Source organism: Mytilus californianus, unplaced genomic scaffold (assembly GCF_021869535.1).
Source record: "Mytilus californianus isolate M0D057914Y unplaced genomic scaffold, xbMytCali1.0.p SCAF_3, whole genome shotgun sequence".
Lineage (NCBI taxonomy): Eukaryota > Metazoa > Mollusca > Bivalvia > Mytilida > Mytilidae > Mytilus > Mytilus californianus.
The window spans coordinates 82,987,059-83,009,093 of record NW_026262679.1 but is presented as its reverse complement, the minus strand read 5'-3'; the positions used below and the strand labels follow the sequence as shown (position 1 = coordinate 83,009,093).

General features: G+C 31.3%; 1 pseudogene; it reads left to right on the top strand.

The window, feature by feature from the left end:
- The window catches only part of LOC127733663 (uncharacterized), a 33,661-nt pseudogene extending 25,108 nt beyond the window's left edge, over positions 1 to 8,553 (top strand).
- Positions 8,554 to 22,035: the final 13,482 nt, after the last annotated feature.

Here is a 22,035-nt window from a genome sequence, read left to right as displayed (position 1 = left end):
GCATGAGTTTTTTTTTCCTTTATATTTTTAAGGGACGGCAGGGCCAGATATAGGATTTACACTTCTACTAGCGGCAACACACTTCTATGTTAACTATTTTAAATTTGCAGTCCGCACTTTTGTAATTGGAGTCTATTGCGCCGCGGCTTTGGTATATGGATTGTTTTTCTGCTCTTAAATTTTATTAGTATTACCGGGAAGTTAACTTTTTATTTTTTCTTTGGTGAAATTATGGCTGTCAAATTCAGAAATATATATTTCTGATATTAGACTAAAATATGACATTAGGAATGAAAGTGAAAGATGATAATTTACTGAAAGATCGTTTCTGTGTGTGTAAAACCAATGAAAACGTCCCATTTAAAAACTTCAATAAAAGGGCAGACAATGGAAAGCGATATTGATAATGGAAATGAAATATATTTATGGCATTAAACAGGTCTATTATGGATCTATTTCAATTTGACTCAAAACATATACATAACTGATAAGCTTACAATAGTTGTTTCACGTCAACAATCTGTGACTTTAACAGCTATCTCAAGCAATGATACTACTTCTAAAGGTCATACGATCTTATTTACAACAGGCGGTGCTAACTATAGCTACACTCTATTATATAACTTTTAAAAGTAAGACATGAATGATCCAATTGGGTAACAGTTGGTGCTATTTACAGCTACCTTCAAACTATGATAATACTTCTAACGGTTATATGATCCAATTGGTTAAATGTGTGTGCTACCTACACCTTCCCAGGTAATGATATAACTATAATAAAATTGAGAATTGAGAACCATAAACAGTTATTTGATCCAATTTGGTAACAGTCGGTGCCACATACAGATACCTCGAGCTATGATAGTACTTCTTACGGATATATTATGTCATTTTTTTAATAGCCGATGCTACCTACGGCTACTTTAAGCTATGATATAACTTTAAAAGTTATATGATGCAATTGTCACTATGGATATGGTGTCCTGAAAACAAATTTAGAGTTCGATTGACCTATAGTTTATCATTCCGGGGACAATGTATTATGCGATTGAAAAATTACAAATGCAAGTGGGTTGTATTGGTGTATCATTGTAATTGTGATTTTCGAATGTTTTAGATAGCAGCAATAAGCAATTGTTTTTATTTTATTTTTTATGTGGTGTCTTATTTTAAAATCTCCTAGACTGTTATGCCAATGTCATAAATTCTCGAAAATGTCTGATAATAATGCAAAAAGAAATATAACGTTACTCTGAGATATAGGTCACATTCAATTTAAAAGATTAATCGAGGGACTATAGTGAAAGTCGTCTTTTGAAACTAGTGTAATGCATTTCGCCGTCTACATTTTCAACGGTCAATATGCAATTTGAATCACTGATGGTTTTAATGAATTAAGAGAGAAGAATAAAAGGGGTTAGACAATAAATCAACGATACAGCAACCCTTAACACAAAAAAAAACCAAATATCATTTAAATTCAGGATTAGTTTGACCCACTTACTTGTCTGTTATAAGCATAACGAAATCACAGATCTCATTTAGATTTATTGAAAAAACCAAGAACAACATTACCAGGAAACATACGGTCTTCAACCATAAACAAGTCTCCATATCCGATGTCAAGCTTATTATCATTTCGACCTAGATAAGTTAGGAAATAATTTCAGAAGGAATGCCAAATACGACGAAATACCGATATCGACACAATATTAGTTTTAAGGACAAGAACACCACTGAAGAGTAATAAATTTAAAAATTCCTATAAAACATTTAGTATCATGTTATTAACAATCATGATGTCATTCAATTCATTATATACCAAAAAGAACTGTCATCAGACGCACAATCGTCAACAGCCTTGATCATGTACGTCTAATTAGAAATAAGCGTGCGTTTAAATAACGAATTTTATGTTTTCCTAACCTGTGATGTCATTTGCCGCGCTAGAATTGTTTAACATACGAATCATGTTTTACATTTGAAAATTCCAATGGTGTTATTCTTATTTTATTTGATATAACTTTAGTTTCACAATTTCCAGCTTTTCATTTTACAGTAATGAGTTAACATTTTGATAAAACTAGAATAGCACGGGATGACAAATACATAAAGTCTCAAATGGTCGAAATCGAATATTTATGGAGAAGTAATCAGGGAGCAATAAAAAAAACCGGTAAGTCGAAGACAAACAGACAATGCCATGGCTCAAAAGAAGAATTACAAAAATGAACAGTCAACACAAAACAATGCTAGACAGAAAACTGAAAAATGAGCAACAAGCTCCACACTAAAACAGACGATGTGCTTATGAGTTCCAAATATGAAAGCTGCGACGAACTTCAAAACTAAGAAAAACTAAAAAAAAGTCAGGATATTTGAACTAAAACCGAAATAAGCATGCGAAGGTGCACGCTCTAGTGAATGTTGATGAAATGTGCTAATTTTAACGGAAAAAAATGACAACATATGTCCATAATGAGCGCAAAGAAAAGTGTTATATGTATCGTTTTCGATATTTTAATGCAGCATACCATTTCTAATTACATAGTACCCAAAATTTAATAAAAATCCAAAATGCTACCGAAGAACGTTTTCTTCACCTTAGTTATAAATACCTATGATTGTGTATAATTTTCTCTTAGAAAAAAAAAATAAAATAAGTAATACACCTATATTGTTTTTGAATTGCTATTATTTTAAAATACTATAAATAGGCTGATGTCTTTCTTATTTTGCTTGTAAAATTTCAAGGATGTCTTGTGAAAAAACCCCAGAATTTATCGAAAATATCCAGAGCAGGGAAGTTTATATAGTGCTTCATATTAAAAATTTTTTTTGACATACTGTGCATTGTAGTACGACTGACAAATGCTAAAAGAATTAAAAACCAATTGTTCAGAGAACAATTGAAGGTCTTTCCACAAACAAACATGTATTTTAATATGAAATAGTAAAATTCGGTTTAAAATGTCATTTCCAGCGTCTAGTGATAGCTTATTGTACACTGGTTCCCAAAAAATATTGTTTCTATGCAATATTTTTAAATAAGGGAGATAATTTGTTACTTCCGGTTTGAAAAATGTTACTTCCGGTATTATTCAAACGTTTAATTGACACTGATACCAAAAATATCTGGTTCTATAAACTTTTACATTAATTAAGTACAAAAAAAGCTACTTCCGGTTTACACAAGGTCACTTCCGATTGGCTTTTCTAAAGTTAAATGGCTTGAAACCTAATGCAAAGAGTGCCATGGATTTATCATGTATACATATGAGGTAAAAGCAAAGGTCAAAATCTAGAACGTCAATTTAACCTATGACCTTGAGCTCAATTTCAAGGTCATCAACCATAGACCTCAAATCAAAAGACCCTAGGTCTTAATTATATTTGGTTCATGAGTTATATCACCATATTCATATTTTTAAATAAAAGAGGGGAGAAAACTCTAATTTGATTTAAGCATACCCTTTAAACCGATATGTATGTGTTACGACATGTCGCAACTAACAACTAAGTAAAACTATGTTGTCTATATCTTATATCGTTATAAGATATAGACGTTATAAGATAGAGACAACAGGATATTTGAACTAAAACCGAAAAAAGCATGCGAAGGTGCACGCTCTAGTGAATGTTGATGAAATGTGCTAAATTTTAACGGAAAAAAAAGAGGTGAAAATAAGCCAAAATCCCAAATTTAAAAATGACCTTAACCTTTGACCTTGACCTTATTTTCTTTTTTTTGGACCAAGGACCTCAAATCAAAAGACCCTAGGTCCCTATCACTTATGGTTTACCAATTACAATTACATTTTACTTATTTTAGATACAGAAGGGGAAATAACTCTCATATGGAGTTTCCGGACCGCTTCGGTCAAAATTATTCTTAAGATCCTGAGGATATAACGAACAAATTTGGTGACATAAATTTGTCATAATCTTTTACGGTTGCGAAGGAGATGCGTACACAAGAAAAATAGTGTTGGGGAGATAACTCTTACAATAAAAAGTGTTCGGTTAAACAGGGTCATTTTCAAAGTCGCAATAACTGTTCGATATTATATGCAAAAAATCTAAGCGACATCTTGCGAAATAAAAAAGTACCGTCAGAAAGAAAGTGGCGGAAGACGAAAAAAATAATAATCATAAACCAATTGTTTAGAGAACAATTGAAGGTCTTTCCACCAGTAAAGATCTATTTTGAAATAAAAATATTAGAATTCGGTTTAAAATGTCATTTCAAGCGTCAAATGATGGCTTATTGTACGCTTATTCCAAAAATATATTGTTTCTATACAAAAAAAAATTAAATAAGGAAGATAATTTGAGACTTCCGGTTTGAAAAATGATATTTCCGGTATAATTTGAAAGTTCACTGGACACTGATTCCAAAAATATATGGTTCTATGTCCTTTTACATTAAATATATATAAAAATAGCTACTTCCGGTTTACACAAAGTCACTACCGGTTGGCTTTCCAACCTCAAATGATAATGCAAAAAGTCCCATGACTTTATCATGTATACTTATGAGATAAAAGCAAAGGTCAAAATCTAGAATGTCAAATTTACCAATGACCTTAAGCTCAATTTCAAGGTCGTCAACCAAGGACCTCAAATCAAAAGACCCTACGTCTTAATTATATATGGTTAATGAGTTATATCACCATACACGCTTTTTTAAATATAAGGGGGGGGAGAAAACCCTATTTAATGTTAGCGTACCCTTTCAACGAAAATGTATGTGTTACGACATGTCGCAACTAACAATTTAGTACAAATAATTTGTCTATTTCTAATACAATTTTTTTAAAAAAGTGAAAATAAGCCAAAATCAAATTTTAGTTTATGACCTTGACCTTTGACTTTGACCTAATTTTCTATTTTTTGGACCAAGGACCTCAAATCAAAAGACCCTAGGTCTCTATTACTTATGCTTTACCAGTTGGAAATGCATATCACTTATATCAATTGCAGAAGGGGAAATTGAGAATGGAAATTGGAAATGTGTCAAAGAGACAACAACCCGACCATAGAGCAGACAACAGCCGAAGGCCACCAATGGGTCTTCAATGCAGCGAGAAACTCCCGCATCCGAAGGCGTCTTTCATCTGGCCCCTAAACAAATATGTATACTAGTTCAGTGATAATGGACGTCATACTAAACTCCAAATTATACACAGGAAACTAAAATTAAAAATGATACAAGACTAACAAAGGCCAGAGGCTCCTGACTTGGGACAGGCGCAAAAATGCGGCGGGGTTAAACATGTTTTTTGAGATCTCAACCCTCCCCCCTATACCTCTAGCCAATGTAGAAAAAACAATCGCACAACAGTACGTGCAGTAAAACTCAGTATAAGAGAAGTCCGAGTCCGATGTCAGAATAGGAAACAAAAGAAAATAAACAAAATGACAATAATACATAAATAACAACAGACTACTAGCAGTTACTGACATGCCAGCTCCAGACCTCAATTAAACTGATTAAAAGATTATGTCTTCATCATATGAATATCAGGCACAATCCCTCCTGTTAGGGGTTTAGTATTATACCGTCATAAAATATATGAAAAGAACATAACCCGTGTCATGCCAACAACTGGTTTTAGAATAAATGTGTTTAATTCCGATGCAAAGACCCTATAAGTGAATTAATTTTAAAGCCAAAATATGCAATCTTTAATGACCTGACAACAGTATCGTAACTATATCCCTTCTATATAAGTCTGTTTAAAGGTTTGTTAGCTTTTGAGGTTAATACTGACATTTTTGTGCTTTGTAAAGAATATTACCATAAAAGATTGGATGTGAAATACCCGAACGTATAAGATATCTGCATGTTGAGTTATATTTACAAATGATGTCCTTATACCGATGATAAAATTTAGTAAATGTTTGACTAGTTTATGATATCGAAAACCCTGGTGTAATAATTTTTCAGTAATACATAAATTTCTCTCGCTAAAATCAAATACGTTGTTACATACACGAGTGAATCGTACAAGTTGAGATATATAAACAGACTATCTGTTCCGCATGACTAGGATTCTGTTCGTTTATGACCACTTCATTTGGTAATCAGTTTGAGTCATATGCATATCTTTGCTTTTATTGATATTATTCTTCTTTCAACAGAAAACCTTCTCTGTCAAGAGTAAAATGACAACACATCTTCAAATTAAACAGTGACTGATAATTAATTCCGTATATTGAAATATACAGACCAAGCGATTATACATACTTCGTGTCCTTTCAGTAATTGTTTTTGTTCAGTGCGGTGATTTCATTTTCTTTGTTCTCAATTGATAGAATGGTAATTAAGATGTACACTATTCGCTGTGTGTTTTGATTATTAGAATCCATATTGTTGTATTCAATGAGATATAATAAATATTTATTGCTTTATGTGTCAGCGTAAAAATACTGTGGCACTCTTTAGAGTATTTATTTTGAGAAGGGTCAAATAAATTCAGTGTAGTACTATAAATATGAATAAAGTAAATAACTATATGTACTGCCTGAACCTCTCGTTTATTTACAATATATTTCTATTACAACGTACCATTATATGTTAAGGAAGTGTGACAGAGTTAGATATGTGTTCCGACTCAGATGACAGAGTTAAATATGTGTTCCAACTCAGATGACAGAGTTAAACATGTATTCTAACACATGCAGACGATAGATTAAAAATGGTTTTCAACGGAGGAAAAATGCACAAACAATTTATTATATCATTTCTGTTTTTGGATTAACTATGAAACGAACGAAAATAGCACTGCTCGGAACAAATATATTTATCTGACATCGATTTATTATTATATCAGATTATTTGTTTAAGAATTTCAGTTTTCTTGGGAAAAAACTTAACCTTTCCAAAATGTGAATATATTCAATTCTAGAAAAGTGTTTTCCAAAAAAGGGATGAGCAAGCAAAGGGAGAATTTGTTTTTATCGTCTGATGGAATTTAGGTGCAAACAAATATTTGGTAGAAAATAGAAAAAGTACAACTGCTAAAACTATCAAATACATAAAATAAAAATCGATCAGTATTGTACGTATATAGATTTTATTCTTACCAAGGGGGCCTTTTATAGCTATTACAAAAATATCTGTAACTGTGATATAACCCCAGAATGTTGCATAAGACATTCTGTGCTGCATGGCTCTGATGCTCCCAAAGTATGTCTGAACTAAAGACCTAAGGTAACTCTTGTAGATGTTTATCCCGAAAACAAATAAAATCACTGTAAAATCGGAATTAAGTTGATATAATTATTATCCAATTAGTCGGTATACAGCTGAATATCATATCCTCCCAGTAGGCTGTGTTTCAGTACTGGCATAATTCACACGATTATGTTTGATAACAACTTTTCTGTCCTTCATATAACGTTACTGTCCTGAAATTAGGGTTGCAGCTCTTCCGGTCAGATCTAATACATCTGCTTCAGTTTTTAATAAATCAGTACATAACTCGTGCAATTAAATCTTATTTATATATTCATATACATTCATTCATATATTTGTTTGTTGGTTTTTTTTTTTCTTTTTTTCTGTATGTTTACACTTTTTTGTTTTTAAACTCCAAGACGCAGACATACAGTTTTTTTTTCAGACGTTTGACTTTATAATTAATTTTTTTGAGAAAATTACATGAGTGGCTTTTTCTATTTTTCTATCTTTTTTATTTTTTTTTCGGGGGTCGACGGGACAAGATTAAGTATTTTATAGTTCCATCAGGAACACATTCTAAATGTGCAATGCAATTTGTTTTGTCCTCACTTTAAATATTGAAATCTATTGCGTCGCGGCTTTGGCATATAGATTTTTTCTGCTCTTATTTTTTTTTTTTTTTTTTGGCATTACTGGAACGTTAATAACTTTTGCTAACCAATATCGTATCTTTTTTTACCTCGTCAAATAAATAAAAAGTATTAATAACTAATGCTTTAAAATATGAGAAAAACCTAGTCTTTTCTGGTGATAGTTTGAATGTAAATAACAAAAGTTTATATTTCTGATATATTAATAACTAATGCTTTAAAATGTGTAAAAAGCTTAGTTTCGTCTGATGATATTATGGTTTTAAATAGCAGAAGTTTATATTTCTTATATTGGACTAAAATGTAAATATAGAAATGATAGTAAATTATGATCAATTACAGATTGATCGTTTCTGTGTGTAGAAAACAAATAAAATCTCATTTAGAAACATCTGTAAAAGGCCAGATATGGATGAAAAGCGATTTTCATAATGGAAAACTAATATATTTATGGCATTTAACATGTCTAATATGGATCTATTTCAATTTCATTCACAACTTATACATAACTGATGAGCTAGAGTACAATAGTCATGTCAACAATCGGTGATTTTACAGCTATCTCAAGCTATGATATTACTTCTAAAGGTTATATGATCAAATTTGGTAACAGTCGGTGCCACCTTACGGCGATCTCAAGCTATGATTCTATTTCTAAAGGTTACATGATCTAATTCAGTAACAGTCGGTACTACCTACAGCTTCCTCAAGTTATAATATTATTTCTACAAGGGATATTATCCAATTGGGTAGCAGTCGGTGCTACCATAGCTACCTGAAGTTATACCACTATTTCTTAAGGTTATATGATCTCATTTAACTGACAGTACTATCTACAGCTACCTCAAGTTATGATACTACTTATATTTGGTATTATGATCTCATTTTCAACAGTCAGTGCTACCTACAGCTACCTCAAGTTATAAAAATACTTCTAAAGGTTATATTATCTAATTTTCAACAGTTAGTGCTACCTACATCTACCTCAAGTTATTATTATACTTCTAACGGTTATATGATGTCTTTTTCCAACAGCCTGGGCTATCTATAGATATGTTAAAACTTTCTCCTTTGTTATAATGTTCAGAAGCTAATGTTTATAGAGTGTCTTAAATAAACACTTTCTCGTTGAAATCAAAAGACACAATGCTTTATTTTGTGCACTTTTTAAAATTTTGTAAGTGTATTTTGAGACAGACAGTTGTCTCTGTTTAATACATTTACAACTTCATAAGACTCGGTACCATTTGTTGAATAATGGATATTGATATCTAGACGTGTTTGGTTATCTGTAGCTCCCAATTTTTTTATTATTAGTTAATCTATAGATTTGTTTGTTGTTTCATAAATCTCAGTTTAATTTATCTACAGAGTTGTAGACCACACTTGTCGTATTAATGGTAACCGTCACATCTCCTTTCATTCATACACAATCGTTTTCTGGTGGCATCCTTTACATTTGACGAATTAGTTTCTCTTCTCCTTCTGTATACTATTCAATTGGTCAGAACCACTACAGTTCTGACTGTAAATCCAACAATAGTAAGACAAAAAATGAGGATGAATGAATGAAATTATATTCTCATCAACTATTTACATAGGTATAGAGACAAATTTTCTGATAATCGCTGAGGGCATTGAGGGTTTTTCTTTAAATTTTGGACAATCGAACCTCTTATTCCAGACATCTTGCATAAGTGGCATAATATATAAGAAAAGAATTTGCAGTGCCGTATATTTTTTTATTTGTTGATTAATTTAAAAATCATTCAGAACTATTGAAGTTATGTTAATTCTCTTTGGAAATTGGCAAATTTGCAAATTGTTTCTATCAAAGAACTGTAATATGCAGAAACTCTTAGTTGCTTTTATCAAGATCGGCAAATATCATAGTTCGTTAAAAGTTTCTAAAATCCCTTTGTCTAAAACAGAGGAAAATGATCTTTGTAAAGACGAAAACAAAAAAACTACAACTTGACAAAAATATTGAAGGCTTAGCAACAGAACAAATGAAAAATTTTGAATTAGAATAAAAAATCAATGAAACTGATATACGTTAAAAAAAATCATGTTTTCATAGATTTTCTGAACAATATCAGACAGGAACTAAGCCATGACTATAGTAAACAAATACATGATATCATTCAGTTTCATTTTTCATTCATAACATCAGTGGCTATATGTTTCGGGTATTTCAAACACTGTTTTATTAGGACAGAAACATTTATTCGTAAATCTGAGCATAGAACAAATAATTTGTAGTAGCAATGCGACACATTCAGTTGATTGGTCAATAACCAAGGTAAATTTGGCGTGATAGGTAAAGAGACATGTATATTGCCGAGATCATTAGTATGCACATTTATGCATATCCATATAAGGTAGTGTATCTGACCTGTTTAAGCATGCCTTTTTACATTTACCACCTGATCAGATTTATAGATCGTATTAATGGTTATAGTTACATGTCTATTCATTCATACAAAACCATGTCCTGGTGACATCCTTTACATTTGACGAATGAGTTTCTCTTCTCCTTCCGTATATCATGTATCGCAAGATTCAATGGTTTTCCATTTTCGTCGTGTGCATTTATTTCTATATCAGATATTTACCACAAAGCAAGACGGTTAGAAACTATGTCGAAATGACCTGAATATAGATGGATATTCTGATCTTTATTGACATGTTCAGATGGACTAATTCTTTTATTAAAACGGTTGTAAATAACAAACAGCAGCAATATTGCTGACACAGAACTAACATATCACTTCTATGTGACGGGAAAATATGACACATCGTTTCATTTGCTTGTTGACAGTGTTCCGTTTTAACATTGAATAATTCGATATTTTTGTTATTTTTATAAATAATACGTACATGTAATTTAGCATTTGTATACCTAACCCATTGCGAATACATTATTCACAATATATTTTGTAAAGATTACAGCAGCTATCCTTTTCAAATTTGCGTGATACATTGTTATTTTTCTCATTAGCAAAACCCAAAATATGCAAACTATCACGATACGGACGATTAATATGATGATCCTTTTTAAGAAATGGAAATGCTTTAGGTCGTTAAAGAGCCCTTTTGAATATATTCATTACATGTACAGAGTCCGTAGTTTGACAGTTATGAGGTAAAATTTGACTCCATCCAATATACCATCGTCTCCTAGTTGCAGTCTAGTTTTACCGACTTTCCTCTCGTTCACACAATTTTCAAATACCACGTAAATTATCTATTTTATAATTGATTCCCGTCCTAAATAGAAACGTCTGTTTTACAACAAATAAAATTGTTTTTCATTCGTTTGATGTGTTTAAGCTTTTGATTTTGCCTTTTGATAAGGGACTTTCCATTTTGAATTTTCCTTGGAGTTCGGTATTTTTGTAATTTTTCTTTTACCAATAATCAAACTCTAAACCTGTTAGTAAAAACCAATGATACAACATAGATTTGTTCATTGTTGCATCGCTGGTTTAGATTAAAGTTTTTTACGGCCCTGTGTAATACAAAAACGAAATAAAATTTATACGGTCAATTATAATATTTAAAATTTAAAAATTAATACACAGTGCAACGTTATTTAAAACGTTTCTTCTTGCCACAATGCAAACAACTGACTGTCTAGTTGTAACCATATCATTGTCACCATGGAAATGATGTCCTGAAAAAGAATCGAGAGTTATATTTTGGGAGACATTGTTAAGATAACAGATTACATAGCAAGGCATTTTTGGTTGTATATGTCTATTATTGTAACTGTGACTCGAATATTTCAAATAGCAACAATAAGCTAGCTTTATTTAACAAATTTTTTTTAGATGTATTATTAAAAAAATGTCTAGTCATTAATGTAAATGTCCTGTATTTTCTTAAAAAAATTACGTAAAAGTCTGATAATAATACAAAAATAGATATAAGGGTACTTGTAAATATAGGTTATTATCAATTCAGGAGATTAATTGAGAGACTATAGTTGTAGTTAAAAGTTGTTTAAAAGGTCTGCGTCTATTGAAAGTAGTTAATGAAATTCATTGGCTAAATTTTCAGCGGTCAATATGGAATCTGAATCATTGATGATTTTAATGAATTTAAAGAGATGAATGAAAAGAGATTATGCCATATACATGATATATCAACCCTTAACACAGGAAAAACTAAATCGAATAAAAATTCAGATCTTTCTTGACTCGCTAACTCGTCTGCTAGATGCAAAGCGAATTCACAGATCTTTTTTAGATAAGACTGAGAAAAATCTTGAACGAAATTAACGGGCAACGTATGGTCTTCAACCAGAAACAAGTCTCCATATCGTGTATCAAGCTCTTCATCGTTTCGACCTCAATACGTTAGAAAAAATTTCTGAAGGACTATCAAATACCACTATCGACACAAAATTATTTAAAGGACAAAATCACAACTTAAGAGTAATACATTCAGAAATTAGTCTCGTGTTATTAGCAATCACGGAGTCATTTAATTCATTCTCATACCGACAAACTGTCATCAGACGCATCATCATCAACTAGGTTGATTATTTACGTCTAATTAATAAATATTGTGCGTTTAAATAACGTGTTTTCCTAACCTGTGATGTCATTTCCCGTCCTAAAATTGCTTAGCACATAGATCATGTTATAGATTTGACAAGTTCCATGGTGTTATCTTCATATCATTTGATTTTAGTTTCACAATTCCCGGATTTTCATGTACAACTATGAGGTAATTTTTTATAAAAATAGACTAGAATAGCACGCTTATTTGATTAAAATTTCTAAAGACTCAAAAGGCCGGATTCTATACATATTGTTAAAAATTTGAAAAATGGTGAGAAAATGACCAGAGGACAATCAAAAACCAGTTACTTAAAAAAAAACAACAGATAATACCATGCCTAAAAAGTAAAAATTATAATAAGCAAATAAAGTCCACAAAATATGCACTACACAGAAAACTAAAAAATAGTAAAGCAAAACCTTCATAACAACGGGGTGCTCGTGTTGTCCATAGGGATAGCAGTTCTAAAACAAAGGAAAACTAGAGTCTCCAATGAGATATGAACTAAAACCGACAAAATCATAAAAAAAACTGCACTTTCTACAGAATGCTGATGAAGTTGGTGATTGACAAGGATGTAGGGCGGAAAATTTGAACTGCCTCTGGAAAAAAATGGCACATTCGAAAAACAAGACTAAGTATCCCCCAAGATGGACGCTAAGTGATATGCATATCTTTAATGCAAACAAGTGATACATGTATCTTTTCGATATCTAAATGCATTATACCAAAATGTCCAAAATAATCTTTTTTTTTTTGCTGCCTTCGTAATGTTTTCTGTTATTATGATTAATGAGGTTTTATGTTTAATTGTGTGATTTCTTAAACCCCTTCACATTTACATAGTATAAATAGCTACGAAGATGTCTTTATCAACGATTTGGAAGTTCGATTGGAAAAAAGAACCCGGGCTGCTCTTGAAAAACGCTAATATTCATTTAACACACTGCGCTTATATATATTTATTCATAGCTATTTAGACTTGAGGTAATATCTTTTTTGTTAAAGTTTCCTTATTTTTTTAAGATTACCAGAATATCTGCATCGCATGACTAAGGTTCTGTTCGTGTATGACCATTTCCTTTGGTAATCAGTTTGAGTCATATGCACTTAAATATCTTTGCTTTTATTGTTATTTGTCTTCTTTTAATAGAAAACCAACTTCTGTCAATAAGAATAAAACAGCACAATGACGTTTCATCTTCAAATCAAAGAATTGCTGCTGATTGATTCCGTGTATTGAAATATACGTGCACTTTCAGTTATTTTTTTGGTTCATTCGGTGATTTCATTTTCTTTGGCTTAATTGAAAGAATAGCAATTAAGATGTACACTACTCGCTATGTGTTTTGATTATTCGAACCTACATTGTTGTATTCAATAAGATATTATAGATATTTATTGCTTATTGTGTCAGCGTAAAAATATTGTGGCACTCTTTGGTGTATTTATCATGAGAAGGGACAAATAAACTTAGTGTAGTACTATAAAGATGAATAAAATAAGTGACTACACGTACTGCCTGAACCTCTTAATTAATTTACACCATGTTTCTTTTATAAAATGTACTATTATATATTACGGAAGTGTGTCCGAGTTAAATATGTGTTCCAATTGAGATGACAGAGTAAAACATGTATTCCAACACAGAAGATAGGATTAAATATGGGTTCTAACACAGATAAAGAAAGGAACACACAACTTATTATATCATTTCTGTGTTTGGATTTACTATTAAATGAAAGAAAATATCATTGATAGTTACAAATATATTTATCTGACGTCGTTTTATAATTATATCAGATTATTTGTTTAGGAATTTCAGTTTTCTTGGTAAAAAAAAAGCGACTGAACATACCCTAAATGTAAATATAATCAATTCTACAAAATTGTTTTCCAAGAACAGGGATGAACAAATGAAGAGACAAATTATTTTTATCATCATTTGAAGGGATTTCGGTGCAAACAAAAATTTGGTAGGAAATAGAAAATGTACAACGGCTAAAACTATCAAATACATGCAATAAAAATCGACAAGTATTGTACGTATATAGATTTAATTCATACCAAGGGGTTAGTACCGCCATTCCAAAATCTATAATTGTGATATAACCAGGAAAGTTGCATTATACATTGTTTAATGCATGGCTCTGGTGCTACCAAATTATGTCTGAAATTCAGGTCTAAAGTAATTCTTGTAGAGGTTTTTTTTCTGAAAACAAATTAAGTGCACTGTGAAATCGGATTTAAGTTTATATAATTAATATCCAATTATACAGCTGTCTATCCCTCCTCCCAGTAGGTAGTGTTTCAGTAATAGCATAATTCACACGATTCTGTTTAATAACAACTTTCTGTCCTTCATATAACGTGCCTGTCCTAAAATTAAGGCTGCAGCTCTTCCGGTCAGATCTGGTACATCGGTTTCAGTCTTGATAATGTAAAACAGTATATAACTCGTGCAATTGATTTGTATACTTCAATATACATTCATTCATGTATTTGTTTGTTTATTCTGTTTAATTTTTTCTGTATGTTTACACTCTTTTTTTTTTTAAACTCCAACACGCAAACATATAGTTTTTTCTGACGTTAAACCTTAAAAATGAAGTTTATTTTAGAAACGTACATGAGAATTTTTTATTCTATTTTTTAACGAGAGTCGATAGGACAAAATAAAGGATTTTATATTTCAATCAGCAACAATCATTCTTCGAAAACAAATTTTAAATATGCAAAGTAATAAGTTTTGTCCTCACTTATTGCAGACTATTGTGTCGTGGCTTTGGCATATAGCTTTTTCTGCTAGTAATTTTTATTGACATCACCGGAGAATTATTTACTTTTACTAACCAGTATCGTATCTTTTTTTTTAATTTGTAAAATTTAATTTATTATTTTTAATACAAGGCCCTATACACTAAAACCTCATATTGGTGTGCTTGCCACTTCGACCATCTAAAAACAAATTATAGGCAGGTTGTAGTGGATAAACAAAAAATAATGTGTAAGAGGTTAAGTGAATAAAAAATCAAAACAAATATTAATAACTAATGCTTTAAAATGTGTGAATAGCTTAGTTCCGTCTGATGGTATTATGGTTTTAGATAACAGAAGTTTATATTTCTTATATCGGACTAAAATATAAATATAGAAATGATAGTGAAATATGATCAATAACAAAATTATCGTTTCTGTGTGAAGAAAACAAATAAAAACGTCTCATATAGAAACTTTATAAAACCAATAAAAGGGCATATATGGATGAAAAACCATATTGATAATGGAAATCTAATACATTTATGGCATTTAACGAGTCTAATATGGATCTATTTCAATTTCATTTATATCTTATACATAACTGATGAGCTAAAGTACAACTACAGTTGTTTCATGTCAACAGTCGGTGCTTTTTACAGCTATCCCAAGCTATCATACTACTTTTAACGCTTATGTGATCTCATTTTTCGACAGTCGATGCTACCTACATCTATCTCAGGCTATGGTATAATTTTCAAAATTTATATGATCCAATTGGTTAACAGTCAGGGTAATCAACAGTTACCTTAAGTTATGTTAATACTTCTGTGGTTTCTAGTATATGATCTCATATTTCAACATGCAGTCGGGGATATCTATAGATACCTAAACTATGATATTACTTTATAAAGAATTCAATATGTTAAAAATCATAATGTTGCAAAGCTAATGTAAATTGGGTGTCTTCAACAAAAACTTTGGTCTCTCGTCAAAATCAAAATACACAATACTTTCTTCTGTTCAATTTTGAAAATGTTGGATCAGTGTATGTTTAGGCAGACAGAAGTATCTGTCTAATACATTCACAACTTCATAAGACTTGAGACCATTTAGACCTTGACATATTGTACAGATACCTGTTTACTGTTGAATAATTGATGTTGACATCTAGACATGTTTAGTTATCTGTCGCTCGCTAATGTTGTTATTGGTCCATCTAAAGATTTGTTGTTGGTTTCATAACTTCAAGTCTGTTTAATCCATTACAACTCGTCAAGTCTCGTGTGATTTTAGTTTGCTTGTTATATTCATCATCTGATCATAGTTGTAGACCGCACTTGTTGTATTCATGGTAGCCGTCACATCTCCTTTTATTCATACTAAATTATGTCCTGGAGGCAAGCCCTTTACATTTGGCAGATAAGACTATATAACAAGAAACAATTGTTTTTCCATTTTCGTCGCCTGCATTTTATTTCTATATCAAAAATATGTTTACCACGAGGTCTGAAGATTAGAAACTCAGTCGAAATGACCTGAATACAAATATAGATATTCCTGCTCATTATAGACGTTTCTAGCTTGACCAATTCTTCTATTAAAAACGGTTGTAAATAACAAACATGACTAACGTATCACTTCTTTATGTCGGCAAATATAACCAATCGTTTGATTTGCTTGTTTGCATTGATCAATTTTAACCAATAATAGTTTGAAATGTTTGTTACGGTCTTAAGTATAACATACATGTAATATTGCATTTATATACCGAACTTTTTGCGAATACATTATTTTTTTACATTTTCTTAATTTTGGTGCTGCATTTATATTTTTCTCATTAGCAAAACCCAAAACAGTTATGCAAACTATCAAGATTGGGAAGATTAATCTGTTTGCCCTTTCTGGAAAATTGACGTGGTTGTAGCACATTAAAGAGCACTTTTAAAAGCCTACGTTATTTATTACGTCTTTCCTCTTTTCCGTGGTGGTTTTGTTCTGATTATTATTTTTATTAATTTTTTTTCTTCCGCCACTTTTAATTTTTGCGAGAAGATTTTGTTTCGCAAGATGTCGCTTACATATTTGATATATGATATCGAACAGTTTATACGCTTTTAAAACTGACACCGTTTAACCGAACACTATTCCTTGTAAGAGTGATCTCCCCAAACACTGTTTTCCTTGCTATTGCTACTCCTTCGTAGCCGTAAAAGAAACCAACAAATTTATTTTTCCAAATTTCCCGTTATATCCTCAGTTTGTCAAAAAAAAATTTGACAGAAGCAATCCGGAGACTCCATATGAGAGTTATTTCCCCTTATTATAAAAATAAATGATATGTATTGGTAACTGGTAAACCATAAGTGATAGTGACCTCGGGTCTTTTCATTTGAGGTCCAGGGTCCACCAAAAAGAAAATGAGGTCAAGGTCAAAGGTCAAATGTCAAGGTCAAAGGTCAAGGTTAAAGGTCAAGGTCATGTTTTGAATTTTGATTTTTGCTTATTATACCTTCTCATCAGAAATCGTAAATGATAACGACAAAATATTTTTACAAAATTGTTAGTTACGATATGTCGCAATACATATACTTTGGTTGAAAGGGTACGTTGACATTAAATAGGAGTTTTCTCCCCTTTAATATTTAAAATTAGCTGTATGGTGATATTACTCATTAACAATATATAGGAGAGACCTAATGTCTTTGGATTTGAGGTTTATGACCTTGAAATTTAGTTCAAGGTCAATGGAAAATTTAATGTTCTATATTTTGACCTTTGTTATAAATTCATATTTATACATGATAAAGCTGTGGGGTCTATCAGTCCCATGAGAGTATCATGGTAGTCAGTACTTCAGTTTCAAAACTAAAATTGCCCGTTTATAAATTTTGAAATTAGAAAAAACTAAGGTTTCAACTCCATCAGGCAAAGTTGGCCTTAGATGGATTTGGCTATTTTTTTTGGTCGTTTTTGGTCTATAGCTCTTCAACGTTTTCGGTCCTTATACATCCTTTCAAAATATTCTGCTTTGAGCGTTCCTGATGAAGGTAAATCCAGAAAATTGCTTCGGACGCATGAAATTTATAATTTGTTGTTTTTATTTTTTGTATAAGTTGGGAGATATATGACCTTGAAATGAGCTTTTGTAAATTGGAAGTAGTCATTTCCTGCACTGGTTTGATTTAAAAGTACCTTGAACCATATATTTTTTGAATCAGTATATAGTAACCTGTCAGATGGTACCGGATGTGAAATTTTTTAAACCGGAAGTGGCAATTTATCTACCTTATTTCAAGCAAAAGTATATAGAAATCATATATTTTTTTAATCTGTGTGCATAAAGCTATCATATAAGACCGGGACATTTTATAAACAGGAAGTAGCAAATTATCTCCCTTATTACAGTCAAAATTATATAGAAACCATATATTTTTTGTTTTTTTGTTTGTTTGTTCTTGTTCTGATAAAAACGGCTGTATATAAAGCAATCGGCACTAATCAAGCTCTATAACTATATAGGCAAATCTAATGATACATATATTTCATATCGTTTAAAATTGGGGTTTTCCTGTTTGCTATTTGTAGGACCTATATATAGATGGGAACTAGTATAACTAGTTATGCAACAGTACTTATTATTTATAAAGTTTGCTGTTAGGTGCATAAGGCAAGATAAAAGTTTTGACAGTTGCTGCCACTTTAATTACATGTATTTATATGTTTTGAATGGTAAAAAACTGTACAATTATCTAAAATGAAAACTGTATCGCTAGAGAAAATAATATGTTACTGCGAGCAACTAATCCTATTTCTGTGTTTTTCTTGTTTATAGCCAATTGAATTTAGAGTAGAAATACTTTAAATTCAGACAAGCAGGGCGAGGGAGAATTTAAAACATATTAGATTTGTTAATTTTGGCATCACTTTTTTATAAGAAAATCCAAAATATTTTCAAACATAGGACAATAAATGATCGCTGAGACCCAAATAGATTGAAGATTAACATTTAGATATAAATATAAAAAGATGCCCATCTATAAACAGCAAACAACAACAACATACAATACTTCCATAAAAGTAGAGAGGGATAAACTCTAGAAGACTAGGCATATCCTAATCCATATACTACATCGTCGTTCAATTATAAAGTTGCCTTTTGAGGCTGAGTACATGTTAGATATTAAAAAAATGACACAATTCAAACATTAACGGTTATTTCAACACGGAAAATAGTTAAATTGCCATCTTCACAGCTATAATTAAAATTTTGTGAGTAGTGTTTTTTTAAGTTCAAGTGTGAATGTCCTGCATCAGCTTCAAATATCAAATAATATCCTCTACTGACGTATATCAATTTCAAGATTGTTTCGTAAAGAATCGAAACGACTACATTGGAAAGACATTAAAAGTATCCAGCGCAAAATGCAAGTCTGATTACAGCTGCAATCTAACAAATATGGGCACTCGAATCAAACACAATGTGACAGATAAAAACAATTTATTGAGGCGGACCCTTATCATTCTGATAATGTAACACCATGAATTAGAAATCAGTAAATGGAAAAAAAATACGATGAATCAAAATATGATTAAAAAAAAATAGATATCGGCATTTGCTTTTGACTGATCGTCAATAATAGTGGTAATGGTATTTCGAAATTTTGGCATCTGAATATATAGTAAATATGTCTTTTCACAATGACCTAATTATAGCCTATGACATACAAAGTTTAACAAAACAACAATAGGTAACATTATTTCATAAAGAATATGTGCATCATTATGTATGTGCCTGTCCCAAGTCAGGAGCCTGTAACTCAGTGGTTGTCGTTTGGGTGCATACATTAGGCCGTTAGTTTTCTCGTTTGAATTGTTTTACATTTGTCATTTCGAGGCCTTTTATAGCTGACTTTGCGGTATGGGTTTTGCTCATTGTTGAACGCCGTACGGTGACCTATAGTTGTTAATTTCTATGTCATTTGGTCTCTTGTGGAGAGTTGTCTCATTGGCAATTATACCACATCTTCTTATTTTTATATCATACTAAATATTGTAAATGGAAAATGAATAGCACAGAAGAAATAGGAAATTAAAACTAACGTATTGGCTTCGTAGCATGTGTACTGATAAATGATTTAGAATCAAACCGGGGAACTTTTAATAAAATTCCTTCGGTGTTAATGTCAGTTTGTTTATGTGTTTCCCGTGATGACTGACATTATGCAACGTCATATAAACTGACAATTTATTATCAAATTTATTCTATTTATTACAAAGTCAATACTTAATCAAAGAATAAACAGTTATCATATCACTATTTTAACAACTAGTTTGATAATTTTACTTTATGGCATCATAAAGAACTACTGGGAATCGATGTAAGATTGAGGTTCCATGGCAATACTGAAGATTAATGCATTAATGTTATTTGTTGAGCCTTTTAATGTTTAGAATTGACCATTTACTTGGAAAGGAAAGTTTCGAACATTTATCTGAAATTCAAAAACAAATGGAACATGTTAATGTCATACTGAACTACAGCAAATACTAGAGGTCCAATTTGGTAGTTATGAGGGGACGTCCTTATCATCGCTCAATAAACAGTAAACAGTTTATATTTGTGAATACTAAGGTTGAGAGTAAAATAAAAATGTCATGTGATTGTTAAGCGCACAACACAAACAAATTTGAAAGCCAAAAATATAAAACGCTGTAGAGCAAAAACACCAACACTCCTGAGGGAGCATCATATATTAATTTATAGATTTGAAATATACATACACAATGTAAAATTAGATATCATGCTAGTAACTAAGCGCTGACCACTGGACGGATGGTGTCCGAAGGAACTTATAGTTCACCAGCAGCGATACATTCATTGGTTCAGTTGCCAATCTTCTTTAAACTGCATTTAAGAATGTAGCGATATACATCAATTGTTCCGGTAAACTTATTCGTTCAAAATGGTTTCAACGTGTTAAAAGTTACGTATGTCCATTTCCAAACAAATAAATCATGTACAGTATTAATTTTTAAGAAGTAAGGAGATATGGTATGATTGCCAATGAGACAACTATTAACCAGAGACTAAAGGCCTAGGACAGTATCAATTGTTAGTTTCGTAAAAGTGATTATTTGTACATTATGCGCCCTTTCCTTACAAGCTAATCAGAGAATATTCTTGATTCTTGGTGTGTTTAATGTCACAGTGGTCAAGTCTAGTTTTCATTCATTAGGTTCCTTTTTTTTTTCTTAAACAGTAAATGAAATAGATAACTTGGACAGTTAAACATTTGTATTTAATTATATACATTACACGTATATTTGTAAAACAGTCTATCATAGAAATGAAATATGGTTTCATTCAAACAATGTTTCTGAAATGTAACGTAACCGGGCATTTTGCGGTGGTATTGGATAACATAATACTTCCAATCAGCGGATTATATCAATATGAAACATAAGTAAATTTTGCGTTTCATGAAATGCTTTAAGAACATTGTCTCCTCGAAAATATCATTCAGCTTCGTCATGTCTAATGGCTATATTTATGTCGTTTTGCTGTTGTTCTCTGATTAGCTTGTAAGGAAAGGGCGCATAATGTCAATAAAGAAACACATTACATAATCAGACTCTTCAATCCATTATAATACTTCCTGGTCTGTAAAACAATTATATCTTCGTTGTATCATTTTAACGGTCTAGGAAATCTTGCATTTCATCCTGTCTTTATTCGGTTACATAACACAATACTTCAAATCTATTTCATGGACTGTTAGTTCCCGAAGTTACCGGGAAGAAAACTTAAGAAAACGAAATACTGGGGACAATATAAGATCAGAGGAAAAAGAAACACGATAAACAAACATA